The sequence below is a fragment of the Micromys minutus genome, assembly GCF_963924665.1.
Source record: "Micromys minutus genome assembly, chromosome: 10".
Taxonomy (NCBI): domain Eukaryota; kingdom Metazoa; phylum Chordata; class Mammalia; order Rodentia; family Muridae; genus Micromys; species Micromys minutus.
Window position 1 is genome coordinate 31472545 of NC_137979.1, and position 14830 is coordinate 31487374.

Below are 14830 nucleotides of genomic sequence, written 5' to 3' on the forward strand. Positions count from 1 at the left end.
GTAACTGGAGCTCTGGGGGGTCATTGGGAATGTCACACCTGAGGAATGGCAGCAGCATCACACTGCTTGAGTTCTGTACCCCTCAAATGAATGAACCCCAGTCTTGCTCCAACTATTGTTACTTGGGTTCTCTGTTATATGCTATCTGATAGCATTAAGTATGGATCAATGCTAGGGCCAGTGAATGTTTATTAAATTGATGGCTAGCCTCTCAGAGACAACTGGCATGTTTATAAAATGCTCTTCCACCTTTCCTCTTTTTCCCTCCCTCTCTTCCACTACCCCTTTCTCCCTCTTTTTCTCCCTTTCTTTCTTCAAGGTCTCTTATAGTCCAGGTTGGTCTGGAACTTGCTATGTAGCAGAGGAAGACCTTAAGCGTCTAGTTCTCTTTCTTTCCACCTCTCAAGTACTAGGATTATGACATACGCCACCATGCCTGGCTTATTTGGTGCTAGGGGTTGAACCCAAGGCTTCATGTAAACTAGAGAAACACTATACTAAATGAGCTATATCCTGTGTGGTGGTTTGAATAGGAATGTCCCCCACATTCTCATGTGTTAGAATGCTTGGCCATAGGAAGTAGCATTATTAGAGGTATTGGTAGGCGTAGCCTTGTTGGAGGAAGTGTGTCACTGTGGGGGTGGCCTTTGAGGTCTCCATTTTTACTTTCCCCTTTCTTCCTTTCTTTCTTTCTTTCTTTCTTTCTTTCTTTCTTTCTTTCTTTCTTCCTTCCTTCTTTTCTTTCTTTCTTTCTTTTTTTTCATTTTTAAAAAAGATTTATTTATTGATGTGAGTACACTATAGTTGTCTTTAAACACACCAGAAGAGGGCATCAGATCTCATTACAGATGGTTGTGAGCCACCATGTGGTTGCTGGGATTTGAACTCAGGACCTCTGGAAGAGCAATCAGTGCTCTTAACCTTCAAGCCATCTTTCCAGCCCAATAAAAGAGTTTGTAGAAAGAAGCCACCACTCATTACAACCTCAAAGTTTTATTGTCAGCTGTGCACATTCAAGGTCATGTTCCTATGGTGTACAGCTTATAATAAGGGCAATGGGATATGGCAGGGGCTGGTTAAGCCACTTGTTAAGATGGTTTTGCTCAGAACCCACAATCCTGGGCAAGCAGGGTTCTAAGAGATCACAGGGTCCACACTACAGGACTGAGCAAATGCACACAGGGTCCTTGTGCACGCAGAACCACTGAACACACACAAACAACTACAGGATCTCCATTTTCTATAAAAAGTCTGCTTTTGTTACCTGTCTAAGGAAGAGACCCACTGGCCAAACACGTGAGGTGAGAGGCATAACCCTGCTCATCAGTCAAGTGCACATGTGTGTGTACACACAGTGCTGGTGGGGTTGTGAAACAGTGTGTGTGTTCATATATGACACACCTAGGCCCAACTCAGACCTAGTATTTGACTCTGTCGTTCTGCGTTGGTACAAAGAGAAACCCTGAGGTGAGGATGAGGATACAGATCAGAAGGACCTCGTCCTAGGGATGCTGCCTGTGCCCCAGACAAGCAGGGTGGTCATGAAAGGTTCCTGTCCACGCTGGCCCTTGAGGCACAGCATCCTAGAAGCCTGGCAGTGGCTAACTCTGTAGTGTGAACTCATAGGTGTTGGTCTCCCAGCGGGAGGTGGCTTCGTCCAGCATGCTTTGCTCTGTGAAGGTCACACGGCCATCTGCATCCACAAGGATGATGGTGTTGGTTCTGGTGCCATAGATGGCAGAGCGGACACACACAGCCGCATACTTGCTCAGCATTGACTGTATATACGCCTGGCCTTGGTCCTCAATGGCTGGGTCTGGCAGCTGTGCCTCCTCATTGTTGAGGATATCTAGGAGCCGGGTGAAAAGGGCGTCCTTAGGGAGAGCCTCGTTCTGCTCCACTGCTTCCTTGAAGAGTTGTTTGCCAAGGCACAGCTTCTTCCAGGGTGTCTCCAGCAGGGCATTGCTCAGCCCATAGGTTCCTATAGGGAAAAGGTCAGCCTGGTGTCAAGACAATAGGCTCAGGCGCCCCTCGGTTTCCATAGTAGCAAACAACATCTCCTTTTGCTGTGCTGTGAATAGAAGCCAAAAGCCAGCGAGCTCTTTCTTTCTTTCTTTCATTTGGTTCTTTAATTGTATGAGTTGTTCTGTCTGTCTGTATACCTGTATGCCAGAAGAGGGCATCAGGTTCTTTTATATATGGTTGTGAAGCTCCATGTGGCTTCTGGAAATTGAACTCAGGACCTCTGGAAAAGCAGATAGTTCTTTTAACTGTTGAGCCATCTCACCAGCCCAGAGGTCTCCTATGCTTAAACTGTGCCTAGTATGGCACACAGTCCTCTTCTCCTACCTTCGGAGCAAGATGTAGAACTCTCAGCTCTCATGTGTGCCTTAATGCTGTCCTGCTTCCCACTATGATGATAATGGATTGTTACAAAATATTTGATCATGTTGTGAACTAGAAAAACCTGTTTCTTGTTATGGTGTGGCTCAGTTCTAGCATACACCTTTAACCCAAGAGCTTTGTGTAGACAAGAGCTAAATAAAGTCAACTAATTAGAGGACAAGAGACAGAGAAAGCAACCACTTGATAGAAAGCCCCCAGGGAAGAGAGAGGAGGGTCTTTGAGTTGAAGGGTATTTAAGACAGTGTGAAGAAGAGACCTTTTCTTTCTGGGAAGTTGGTGGAGTAGGAAGGTCAGCTGGGTGGTTTCTCTGCCTATTGACCTAGCAGGCTTTTACCATAGCCTCTGGTTCCTGAGTCATTTGGTAAACTAAATGTTTGAGAAACATTTTGTTTAGTTTTGTTTTAGAAAACACTAAACCTCTGAAACTTTAAGACAGCCCCAATTAAATGTTTTCCTTTATAAGAGTTGCCTTGGTCATGGTGTCTCTTTATAGCAATGGAAATCTTAACTAAGACACCCTATCAAACAAAACTTCCTGAGGCCTTAGAATAACTTCTCATGCTTTTGGGGTATGGGTAAACTTCCTTTTAGAAATCTAGAAATCTGGCTCTGGGGGGTGGCACTTAGACAAAGATGGCCTGAGTTCCATCAACTTTGCCCTTCTAGCAATAGAGGGACTGGATTGTTAGGTTTGAAATGTGGCTCTCTGCCTATTATTTGTCTACACTCTAAGCTGGGGGCTGGAGAATCCTGAGAAAGCCAGAAAGTCTCAATGAGGCTGGCTGGTAATTTCTTTCTCTATTCCTGTAGCTCTTAATGGCATGTTTTGAGATTGATAATTTTTCCCCCTTAAGATGTTCTTCCCTTTGCTTTTTAAAAATTAATCTTTTCACCACAAAACCATTTCAAAGATCAGACAAGAATTTCAAAAAGCATAATTTACCCACTATTAAGTTGTATCAGATCTTAACATTGTGTCAAATCTGCATCAGATCTTGTTTAAAGAAATAAAATATTGCTAACATAATTGAATTGTATATCCTACTCCCAACCCTGCCTTCCTCCTTCTTCCTCCAAGGTAACTATCATCATGAATCTGGCGTTTATCACCCTATGCATGTTTAATATTACTACATATTTATGGATCCAATAATACGATATAGCATCATTCAATAGGGTTTTAAATTTCAGGTGTAAACTGGAACTTCTCTTTGAACATTACATTGTATAAATATTCACACTGTGCTCCCCACTTTCCTGTGGATGAATATTTGGCTGTTTCTCTCCCCTTTTTATGATCTGGGTACTGCTGGGAGCAATTCCTGCGGCTACCTTCTGGGGCACTCATGTGTGTCTTTCTTTAGGGCAATTGCCAACCAACTATGACCCCTAGAGAAAAATCTGGTTGCCAATTGTTCTTTTGGAAGGGGCCATGAATTAATGTTTTTATATGTCTTTTCCATTAAAAAGTGTTTTATGTAGTGTGTACATGTGTTTCTGTCATTGCGTTGTACTTGAGCAGGTCAAGACCAGGCGAGTCCACCACCTTCTACTCTGTGGGTCTTGGGAACCCCACTCATGTCTTCAGTCTTGGTCAGGCTTTGTAGCAGATTCTTTACCAGCTGAGTCACCTCACCTGCTCTCCGTGCCTTCTGTTTTTGAATTTGAGCTTTTAAAATTCTAATAAAATAAGTATAATGTATCATTTACTATAGATAAGTACACTCCCATTGCCTTGTCTCAGTTCTTAGCATCCAGCTGCAGAAGCTTTTCTGATTCTATGTGTGTGCGCACACGTGCACATACATGTGTGCAGAAGTTGATGGAGGATGATGTTCTCTGATATTTTGAAAAATCTTTATCACACTCATTTATTTACTTGTGTGTCTAAGTTGGGGGCTAACGCACCTGTGGAGGTCAGAGACAACTTTCAGAAGCAGTTCTCTCCTTCCACCATGAGAGTTCCAGGGATCTAAGCAAAGTGGTCGGTCTCAGCATTAAGTACCTTTATCGATTGAGGTATCTTTCGGAATTTAGCTGTATTTGTGTGTGGGGGCGGGGGGAAGAGAGAACATAGGTGTATGTATGCTTTGTTTATGCAGTAGAGGTCAGAGGTTGGTTTGGGGGAGTGGATTCTCATTGAAACAGTGTCTCTCTGCTTTCCCTCGCTGTACTGTGCACTCCAGGGCAGGGGGGACCTCCAGTTTCTGGGTAATTCTGCCATCTGTGCCTCCCATTTTCAGGAGGGTTGGGATTATAGATGTATGCCACCCCATCTGTCTTTTTAGGTAGATTTGGGGATTAATTTGAATCTTTAGGTTTGCATGACACGTACTTTTACCCACTGAGCCAATCCCCCAGTGTATCCGCATTTGGTTTTTTGAAGCAGGGTCTTTCGCTGAACCTGGAGCTTGCCAATTTGGCTAGATAAGCTCCTAGCAAGCTCTAGGGATCCACCTCTCTCCACCTTCCCAGAGCTAGGAGGAGAGCAGCTGCAGCTGGCTTTTGTATGGGTGTTGGGATTGTACTGAGGTTCTCAGGCTTGTGCTATAAGTACTTTCTCGACTAAAGGCATCTCCCCCAGATCCCCTCAGAGATTTCTTATTATGCTAAGCAGAAACTCTAGCTATTAAACGCCACTTCATAAAACACAATGGGAAGGAATACTTTCTGGGTATGGTCAGCTTTTTTTCCCCTAAAAGGTTTTAGCTGAAAGCACAGGAAAGGATGCTTGACGGAAAGAGGAGAAACAGATTCTGACAGTGCTTTTTAGTCTGGTGAGGCCAACACAGAGAGGAGTGAGACAGACACACAGACACACAAAGACAGACGCTCACACACACACACACACACACACACACACACACACACAGAGAGAGAGAGAGAGAGAGAGAGAGAGACATACCCAGACAGACAGACACAGACACAGACACAGACAGACACAGATGGACACAGAGTCATATACACAGAGAGACAGACAGACACAGATACACACAGACAGACAGACAGAGACAGACATAAGTATACACACTCAGAGGAAGACAGACAGACAGAAACACATAGACACATTTGGAGTCAGACACATGCACACACACACACACACACACACACACACACACAAACAAACAGAGGTGGGGGGGGACTTTGCAGATCTTGGAAAGCTCTCTGCAGTCTTCAAGCAGGGATTTCTCAGCACACACAAATAGGGAAACTACTAGAACTGAGGAAAATCATGTGGAAGGATTTGGTAGAGCTCACATAGTATCAGAACTGGGCCCTCAGCAGCCAGAGAAGACCTCCTGTGGGAAGAGGAGGAAGCCCTGAGTGTGTGTGTGTAATTGACATGAGCTGCCATCTCAAGGACCCAAGCCTCAGACCCATGCATCTAGGCAAAGCTCCCTCCCCCCAGCACTGGGTGAGGTCCAGAGGCCTTTTGCCCACTCACAGATGTTAATAGTGCACGCAGACGCTGTGCATCTTAGCTCACTGCCTCCATATTTCCAGTCTGAAGACTACTCCCCTGCAGAGACGACTCCTTACTGAGATTAGCTAAACCTGTCTTCTTGATTCAGCTGTATCCCATAAACCCTGCCTCCTTTATTCAGTATGCAATAATCCTGCCTCCCTGTTCCACACTATATAACAAACTTGCTGCACTTCTGGGGTGAGGCTGCTTCCCCATTAGAGTTCCAGTCTGCCTGATCCCGTCTTTTCTCTCTCTCTCTCTTTGTGTGTGCGTGTGTGTATACGTGTGTGTATACGTGTGTGTATATGTGTGTGTGTGTGTGTGTGTGTGTGTGTGTGTGTGTGTGTATGCCAATCCCTCACACTCCTACTCAGGGTTCCAGGGCCCAAACTGTGTCAGGAATCTGCAACCTCCCAATTTGTAAGGCACTGATCATAATCTACACGAGTTTTGTCTCGATGGTGGCTAAAGAAGCTCCAGACTAAAGGTTGTTCTGTACTAGCCTAATCACCTTAAAAACACACCTTAGAAACTCAAGCTGTTCTCAGTGACTTAACGAACTTCACTCACAGTTTAAAACTAAAGAAATATGAAAAACTATTTTCTGTCACTGTGACTAAACATTGACCAACAATAACTTGAAGAGGAAAGGATTTATTTTTACTCACAGGTTGAACAGTCCACTGTTGAGGAACTGAAGGCAGGAACCCAGAGGCAGGCACTGAAGCAGAGACCACCATAGAAGAGTGCGGCTCATGGCTTACTTCAGGCTTGTGGTCAGTTTCCCATACATCCCAGGGCCACCTGCCTAGGCATCCCACCAACTCTGGGCCAGACCCTCCGACATCAGTTAATAATCAAGAAAATGTCTCACAGACATGCCCACAGAGCAATCTGATGGAACTGGCTTCCCCAGTGAGGTTCAAGTTCTTCCAGGAGTGCCAAGTTGACAACTGACACTGTGACAGTATTCAAGATGCTAAACTTCAAAAGATTCAGAAAAATTTCCAGGAATGCAAAGAAGTGGAAGCAGTAAGAGCCACAATGAGGAGGAAAAGCAATCAACAGAAACAGATCCAGAAATGTCATAGGTGATAGACTTACCAGATAAGGACATGAAAAAGCCAAGAGAAACTGACATCATGAGCCCGAGGTGAGGTGGAAGGGATGAGTGAGCATGCTCCTGAGAGACCCAGGTAATTTGGAAAAGATCAAATCAAACCTGGAGAGATACAACAGGACCGGAGCCAAGCAGAGAGCACAGCGGATACAAAAACAGACCTGTGAACTTGGAGAGAGAGGAGATAGGGAGCCTTCAAACAAATCAAAACAGAGCTTCGATCAGCTAGACTTAACGTCAACATGAAAAGCACGTGCGTGCGTGCATGTGCGCGCGAGCACACACACACACACACACATACACACACACACACACACACACACACACGTTCCTAAACAAAAGAAGAAATGGTGACAGTGATGGATAGAATGTACTAAGAAAATAGAAACCGAACCATTTTCACACTTGGACAAGGGTCTATAAATCCTCAGACATAAAAATCTCATGGAGGGCCTGGAGAGAGGACTTAATGATTATAAATACATACTCCTTTGCAGAGGACCCATGTTCAGTTCCCAGCACCCACACTAGGCTGCACACAATCACCTATAACTCCAGTTCTAGCAGATCTGATGCCCTCTTCTGGCCTCTGGAGGCACTTGTGCTTACAGAGGTAATACTCACATACAGACAGACACATACAAATATTAAAATAAAAAAACAAACTCAAGGAAACTCAAGCCAATATTGACTCTAACACCTGCTATGCAGCTCTTGGCAAGGTGTTATACCCTTCGGAGAGCATTTTCTCATCAGTCATGATAGTGACTGACAAATATAAAACATTTGTTCTTCTCCAGATACTGATAAGAACTTCACACAAAACCACTATGGTGTTACTGTGTCCATTTTACAGGCAAGGACATTGATGGATCATTGAAAGCTTAGGCGACTTATGCTTTACGGATTAAATACCCAGTACATCCAGGACTGAACTCAGAGCCCAGCACCTACCCTATATTCTCTATGCATCCATGGATGCTACACTGTTAGAAAAATGATAGTAATCATTAACCCGGCTTTTGTCAAAGGTAGAACATGACATTCTAGATGAAAAACACTACAAATTAAAACACCAAAGCCAACTTCACATTCTTTTTCACCTCTGCCCCATTGCCGCTATGGTTTTTTTTTTTCTATTTGACTGTATTAGGGACTTGATGTAGAATCACTCACATTTGCCCTTCTGTGTCCAGCCTATTTCAGGAAGATCAATATCTTCAGGAGTTACCCATGTTTATTCATCAGCAAAGTTTCTTTCTATTTGTTTTAAGATGACGTGTCACCACAAGCACACACACACACACACACACACACACACACACACACACACACACACATGCCTGTTTATCGCTGGATAATATCCACTGGGTGCATATACTATGTTTTACCTTCCATTTCATCCACTATGGCTTTTGCATTTAAGTGTAAACATTTTATACAAATGTTAATGTAGATACTCTTACACACTCTAAGAAGACTATTCTGTGGCATGGGACAGAGGAACAAACTCCCATTTAGGAGGCCATTAAAAACTTCTGTTGGACGGTGGCCACTGGCATCCATTTAAGTGTTGTTTACTGTTGCTTTCTTCTAAACCAGTCGGATTAATTAAGTGGTCACAACAGAGACCACACAGTGCACAACGCTGAAAATATTTACTATTTGGACCTTTACAGGGAAAAAAAAAAAAAGGAGCACCATCTGCTCCCAGTTACATAAATACCTCGAGGTACAAGAGCTAAGCCTTAAGGAGTGTAGTAGTCAGCCTAACTCAGTGCTGTGAATTCACTCTCCAAAGCCCTAGGGGGAAGTAGCTCTTGCAGCTTTGTAAAAATTTCCCAGAGGTTGTGTGTGTGTGTGTGTGTGTGTGTGTGTGTGTGCACTCATGCATGTACACATATGTGTAAGTGAAGACCAGAGCTCAGCCTTGGGTGGTTCACCTTGGTTTTTGGAGAGTGTCTGTGTGCTTTCCTGACTGGAACTGGCCTGCTCCTGCCACAGTGTTGAGGTTACAAGCACATGCCATCAGGCCTGGAATTGTTTCACTTGGGCACTGGGGATCAGACTCAGTTTGTGCTTTTGTTTTTCTTTTCCTTGTAGAGAAAGCCCGGAACTGCTGAGGATAGGCAGGTCCAAGGGCATAATGCTTTTCAGGTCTTTGCTAGTGTTATGTAAAAAGTCTCTCTGGCAAACACACAGGTAAGTCCAAAGCCAGTGGCCCTGGAGATGCCTCTGCCCATCATGGTGAGAGTGGGGTAACTATCATAAGGAGTGAAGATTTGGAAGCAGTCACTTTTCAGATATCAACCTTTACAAGATTTTTTTTTTTACGAGAGAGAGACAGAGAAATAGACAGAGAGAGACAGAGAAATAGACAGACAGACAGACAGACACACACAGACACACACACACAGACACACACACACACACACACATACACACACACACACACACACACACACACGTTTGTGCTAGAAATTGAACTTAGAGCCCCAGGCTCGCTGGGCAGGTTCTCTAACACTGAGCCAGAATTACCATAGGTCCAGACCCTTTCCTTGAAACCACCTTACAAGGGGTTTTTGAATGTAACAGAGCCAAGAGTGGAGCTGCTGTGGAGATGGGACAGGCAGAGTCCTGCCTGCTCAGCTTCCCTCTACATCCCTGAAAGTTTCCCTCTACATCTCTGAAAGCTCTACGATCGTCACCTAGGCTCCATGGTACGTAGTTTGATGCCAACATTGTGTTCTCTTCAGGGAGGGACCAGAATGCTCTAGGATCTAGGAATGGGAACCAGAGGTTCACCAGGAGGAGACCTCTAACCATCTAAACATGTACCCCTCAGAGTGCCTATTACAGGCCAGGCCATGGGTTTCCTGTCAGGGGGAGACATCTTTTCATCACTAATGACTTCGGAAGGTCTCAGCAGTTTGTTTGAGGCAAACATCCTGGTTGTAATTTGTACAACTAAGCCACAGGGGACACTTACCTTATACAGTCCCTCTTCTACCCTGTGTAGATTGTCTGAGATGACCATATACACTTGTGGGAAGCAAAGATACAACTCAGGTCTGAGGTTAGCCCATCTTTATGGGATCACTTATAGATCTCAACCTGCTATGTCTGGCTGGGACCAGGTTTAGCGTATTGCCTCGAGGACAACAGTGGAAACAAGACATGGGAGGTCCCATAGCCAACCCTGCTTGCTCTAGCTGTAGCCAGTTACACCCAGAACTCACTGGCTACTCCGTGTCTATGGTCAGGTTTCTCATCAGATTTCTCTTACAATGTACTTTATTTCTCAGATAAGGTCTCATGTAGCTCAGGCTGGCCTTAAATTCCTGATCCCCTAGTCTTCACCTCATAAATTCTGGGGCATACATCACTATTTTTGGACTTATAAGGTGCCGGGATTCAAACGCAGGGCTTCCTGCACATAGACACATAATCTAATGACTGAGCTATTTCCCCAGCCCTGCCCCCCGCCCCCCCCATTACAACATAGTACTGTCTGAACTTTTGTCCTCAGAGCCTAATTAGATTAGTAATTTAGCAAAAGCTGTGCTGGGAAGTACAGAAAGGCTGAGGCACTCTCTTTCATTTCTGGAGGGCAGGTGATGGACACATGGAAGAGGAGAGACACTTGTTATGCACAAGGGCTTCCTGTTTCTCCATTGTACAGCTTGTTAGGCACCTACTATGGACCCTCATCTATGCTAGACAGTAAGGAGAGTAGCAGGTAAGGAACCAGGACTGGTCACCTGCTTCTTTGTCCACCCTTGGCCACATGGTAGGTTTTTCCAGCACTGGCTTCCCTCCCCCCTCTTGCTGAGCAGTAGCTGCTTAGATATTCTGTGCTGAGCCATTTTGTTGATCTCCTGATTCACCTTTTGAACTAAGCACTTCCAACCTCTGTGGCCGCCTCCCCAGGGGCCCAGCCCTGGAGCTAAACTCCTCTCCCTATTGAACTCTGCCCTGACCTCTGACCCAGCTTGTTCTTGTCTTTGCCTGGAGTCAAAGGAAGCTGGTGCTCTTTATGGCCAAACATGGTATTCAGATGATGTGTTGAGATAGAAGTTGAAACATCCATTGCCTTTGCATAGATCGATTCTACCAATGATAAAAAAAATAATAATAATTGGGTGAGGAATAAGGTTTGCGTTTTTTCTTTTTGGAATGTTTGAAGAATCAGACTTGGGTGGGGGGCTGCTGGCTTCTCTCATGTGGGAGCCTCTGTGTCCTTCTCTTATGTGCCTTCCTGTCTCTTGTCCATTCTTCTAACATCTGGAACTCACAGCTCAGCAACTCTGGGCATGTTTGCAGGATGTTGCTGTAAATGGAGCCAGTTTAGAGTGCAGGCTAACCCTCCATGTGGGAGAGCTTCCGCTGGATCAGATCTACATACTCCTAGTGGAGTGGCTTAGGGTTAGTTTCTCCCCCAGGGTTGTACCTCTTGGCGTTTTGAATGGTGAGCTTTAGACTTCTAACCTTAGGAGTTGGCATTTCATAATGTTGAATCTTTGCATAGCTTAACTTATCTACATTCTCGTTGACCTTTATTCAATAAAAGATGGTCTTGGCTTAACTGTGGAACAGAATCTGTCTTATAAGAATCTTCTCAGGGCTCTAGGGCAGGGAGCTTCTGTTCCCACTTTAAATGGTCAAGAACTATTTCTAAGGTCTCTTGGCAGATGTGTTCTTGTGCCTGTGGTGGAGGGAGGAAGGAGTGGCTGGAAAACATGCTATATCTTGGCTGAATATTCAAGGTTAGCGTTTTATTTTTTGTACATAAAATGGTGTGTGTGTGTGTGTGTGTGTAAGCATAATGGAATTTGACAGTGTTTCTTTCTTTCTTTTTTTTTAAATTAACTTTTATTTGAAATTACTCTTCCCCACATGTATTTCAGGATCCTATACAATAACCCATGTAACCAATGTCCCAATACCAAAATTCTAACAGCAAGTTATTCAATTGTCCTAGGTAATAAATAAAGGTTTTCCTTCAGTGATTAAGGGAATACTTAAGTTTCTGTAAATTTAACATAAAGATCACACTTTAAGTTTATAAGGTTTAACATGTAAATTCAATACAACATGTCTTATAGGAATTACAAGTTTTTAATTTCTAAAAGGTGACTTAATTTTTAGGTTCAACGTTATCTTCAAAAGAAATGTCCCAGATTTTCTTCTAGAGCTTCAAACTTTCTACATTCAACTATTCAACTGTTCCATGGCCGCTCCAGACAAACCTGACCTGACTGACCTAAAGTGTTATTTATCTTCCCCAAAGATTAAAGAGCAGTTTGTCATAACCACAGACTTCTAATGTCTACTACAATATCCGTCAGAAAAAGCTTTCAAAAGATGGTTTCTTTCCTCACAGTAAGAAGTTGGCAAAGAAGCACATAGCATGGCGCTCCTTTTTACTCAAGATGTTTAAGTACTGAAAAGACAATCACACATTTAAGAGTCTAACAAAGGGTGGGAAACAGCAACATGACTGGCCATGAATTAAAATAAACCAGTTTTTTTTTTTTTTTTTTTTTTTTTTTTTTTTTTTTTTTAAAGGACTAGGAAGCAATGGAAGCTTGGAAATCCAAAAATCAAAAAGAGGAAAGAGCAAAGTCCTTGGGCACAATCACTCCAGTATCAATAGCGTCTTAGGCTATAGGAACGGGATCTTGATCATGACCTGTAGCAACTGTAGTAAGGAGAGGGCGACCTTCTTCTGTACCGGTAATCATAATCTTCGTATCTGTCACAGCCTCGATCATATCCTCTACTGGAGTAAGAATCTCGTCGTCTGCCTCCGCCACCACCTCCGCCACCTCTGCCACCACCTCCACCTCCACCACCTCCACCACCTCCACCACCGCCGTGAGTTGGTCTGCCCATGTAAATGCCTGGCGTAGGTGTGTGTGCTCTCTCGGTGATACAATAATCCACGCAAATTCTTCTACCATCCAGCTCCATCCCATTTGCTCTTTCCATAGCCTCCTTAGAGTCGTCTATCCTCTCAAAATACACAAAAGCAAATCCACCTGACCTCCCAGTTCGCTGATCATAAACAACATTCACACCACTCAGAGGTCCATATTCTGAAAACACTTCACGAAGATCTCTCTCTGTTGTATACAAACTGAGGCCAAATACTCCCAGGCAAGTGTTAGGATCTGGGTTTGCGCTGCTGCCAGTGTGCCTTCTGCGGTTAGACACTGGAGAGTGACTCCGGTCCTCCGCCGCCTATACTCTGATGTGCAGGACCTACTTCGAGATCCTCTCCTATGAGAGTGCCACCTGGATCGAGTGTAGCGTCTATGAGAATGCCTCCTTGACCTTGACCTGGATTTTGATCTTGATCGAGAATGGGATTCAGAATGTTTGGAAACCCTTGATAGACTACGAGATCCTGACCTGCTCTCTGATTTTACATAAGCAGGAGTTCCGGTTGGAGATTTTGACTGAGAGCAAGACTCTCTGCCCTCAAAGTTGTTCCCCTCTACATCGCTCATGTTGGCCAAGTGCTCCCGAGAACTAAATAAGGGATGTGTCTCGGCTCGGGGGGCCGACGGCCTAGTAACCGCGCTGTTTGGACTGTGGGGAGGAAGAAGGCGTCGGCTACAACGGCCGGTGCTCTCCACTCCCACTAGCTCGCACATTCAGGCAAAATGCTCCTTTTTTTTTTTTTAATATCTAAATTTTTTTTTATTGCCCTCAAATTGTACTTGTGATCAGGGTCTTGTTTCTGGAGCCAGGAAACTGAGGTCTCACTCATCAGCCTGCTGCACGGTTCCCTTCTCAGACACATAGATGCCATCTGAAAACTTTCTGATATCCTTGTTTTTTAACTGCTGTGGCTGCTGAATCAGAGCCACTGGATTTGAAACAAGTTCAATATCATTTCCTTCAAGGATTAATTCATCCTTCTGGGCTCGAGAGACAGAACAAGCAACACCTGTCCTCATCAGAACCCTGCGGATGTATTTTTCACCCAAGAAATTTCGGATTTCAACCAAAGACCCATTCTCCTGAATAACGACGTTGCTGGGGAAGTGAGCATCCACAGACCTCATCTTATACGGAAGCCCAGAGTAACACCCTTGATCATGTTCTGAACATGACTGCAGATGGTTCTGACAGTGGCCAGCTCCTTTCTGTTACCCCACCGTTTGTCAACACAGAGCCTCTTCTTTTTCTTCCCAAGAAGACTCAGCTCTACATTGATGTGATTAAAGTCCCTCTGCAGAGTTCCCCTGAGGCCCTTCACAATGACTGTGTGCCCCTTCAGAGTGATGTCAACATTTTCTGGAATGTTGACCATCTGATTGCTGAGAATGGTCTAAATGTGAGTGGGCAATATACTGACCAGGACCCTCTTGGACTTTTAGATCCTAACACTTATTAAGCACTTACTGAATGCCTTATCTTGCTTGAAGTCTGCAGGCCTCTATTTGGTCCGCATTTGTGTCATCCATATTGACAACTACTAGAGAATGACAGAGGATGAAGCTGACCTCTAGCCAGACTCTCCCCTCTCCTCTCTCCAAGATCTTGCTACATAACCCTGGCCGATCCTGATCTTGACTTCCTCCTTCCTTAACTTCCTAGGTGCTGGGATTTCAGGCATGAATTACCACGTGAGGCCTTCAAAAAAAGGCGCCTACTATGTGTAAGACAATTTTATAAGTGTTAGTTACCTTTTCCTCTCATACCATAGTAGGAACAATGAAGTAAAAATTTTCAGTCACATTTTATGGTTGAGGCAACGGAGGTGGGAATGCTCATTTTGACTTGGGGGACTGAACACTGCATGTGAAGGCTTTGAGAATGATAGGCCA

At 44.3% G+C, this 14830-nt stretch overlaps 3 pseudogenes across 3 annotated transcripts; all 3 read right to left on the bottom strand.

The window, feature by feature from the left end:
• Window positions 1–1601: 1601 nt before the first annotated feature.
• LOC308425190 (transport and Golgi organization 2 homolog) lies at window positions 1602–7752 on the bottom strand (annotated as a pseudogene). Its single transcript has 2 exons — window positions 7724–7752; window positions 1602–2071 (listed from the first exon to the last, which is right to left on the bottom strand). The product of its transcript is annotated as a transport and Golgi organization 2 homolog (transcript).
• Window positions 7753–12641: 4889 nt separating this feature from the next.
• On the bottom strand, window positions 12642–13504 carry LOC308426083 (transformer-2 protein homolog alpha-like; annotated as a pseudogene). The gene has a single exon. The product of its transcript is annotated as a transformer-2 protein homolog alpha-like (transcript).
• A 255-nt stretch (window positions 13505–13759) lies between these two features.
• On the bottom strand, window positions 13760–14467 carry LOC308425191 (large ribosomal subunit protein uL6-like; annotated as a pseudogene). Its single transcript has 2 exons — window positions 14423–14467; window positions 13760–14331 (listed from the first exon to the last, which is right to left on the bottom strand). The product of its transcript is annotated as a large ribosomal subunit protein uL6-like (transcript).
• Between the last annotated feature and the right edge of the window lie 363 nt (window positions 14468–14830).